Genomic DNA, 1,481 nt, shown 5'->3' with positions numbered 1-1,481 from the left:
AATGTATCTACTTTTTATTTATTATTATTATTAGCATTATTTTGCCTGTGTTTCTACTGTTGTATAAAGGAAACTATGCCTATCCCAAGATCATGATGCCTAAGGAACTTGACTGCTAACCAGCAGGCTGGCTGTTCAAACCCACCAGCCACTCCTCGGAAGGAAGTTTGGGCAATCTACTTCCGTAGTGATTCTGCCTCGGAAAGCCAAGGGGGGGTCACTATGAGTTGGGTCCGGCTCGACAGCACATAACAACAAGAACAACAACATGCATATCCCAAGATCCTGATGATTTGTTCCTGTATTTTCTTAAGATTTTTAACATTTTAGTTCTTACATTTAGGTCTTTCATGCATTCTTGAGTTAATTTTTAAATACAGTGTGAGGTAGATGTTCATCTTTATTCGTTTGCATGTGGAAATCCAGTGCCATCAGCATCACTATTTAAAAATTCTATACTTTTCCCCATTGATGGACTTAGCACCCGGGTTGAAAATCAATTGTATGGGTTTGTTTCTAGATTCTGAATTCTAGTATATTGGTCTATATGTCTATCTTTATGGTAATATTACACTGACTTCAATACTGTAGCTTTGTAGTAAGTTTTGAAATTTGGAAGTGTGAGTCCTCCATCTGGTTTTCTTTTTTAAGATTGTTTTCATTACTTTGGGTCTCTTGCATTACCATTTGAATATTGTTGTTGTTTGCCATCGAGTCGGCCCCGACTCTTAGCGACCCCTCCTTGGGTTTCCGAGGCAGTATCACTACGGAAGTAGGAATGCGCAACCTTCCTTCCGAGGAGTGGCTGGTGGGTTTGAACTGCCAGCCTTCTGGTTAGCAGTCAAGTGCCTTAGCCACTATGCTACCAGAACTCCTTTTTGAATATTAGGATTTGCTTAAAATTTTCTACAATTAATGCAACTGAATCTGTGGATCAACATCATTAATTTCTGGAGTATTTCCATCTTAACATATTAAATCATCCAATCCATGAACGTAGGATGTTTTTCCATTAACTTAGGACCCCCTTTATTTTTTAAAATAATGTTTTGTATTTTCAGTGTACAAGTCTTTCACTTCTTTTGTTAAATTTATTCCCAAGTAATTTACACTTTTTAACGTTATTGTAAATGAAATAGTTTTCTTAATTTCATTTTTGGATTAGAAATATTTCCATATAGAAATATAATTGTGTTTTTTATATTGGTCTTGTATCTTGAAAACTTGCAGAACTCATTTCTTGGCTGTCATAGTTTTCCAGTTGATTCCTTATATTTTCTATATTGAAAATCATGCCATCTGTAAATAGAGAATAGTTTTACTTCTTCTTTTCCAATATGAAGGTTTTAAATTTTTCTTTCTTAATTGCATTGGCTAAAATCTCCAATACAGTGTTGAGTAGAAGTGGTAAAAGTGGACATCTTTGTCTTTTTCTTATATTTAGTGGGAAAAAATTCAGCCTTTTATGATGAAATAGGTTA

The sequence above is a fragment of the Orycteropus afer genome, unplaced genomic scaffold (genome assembly GCF_000298275.1).
Source record: "Orycteropus afer afer isolate SDZICR_OR568_19922 unplaced genomic scaffold, OryAfe1.0 scaffold00719, whole genome shotgun sequence".
Lineage (NCBI taxonomy): Eukaryota > Metazoa > Chordata > Mammalia > Tubulidentata > Orycteropodidae > Orycteropus > Orycteropus afer.
The sequence above is the reverse complement of the archived record's forward strand: the minus strand, read 5'-3'. Positions refer to the sequence as shown.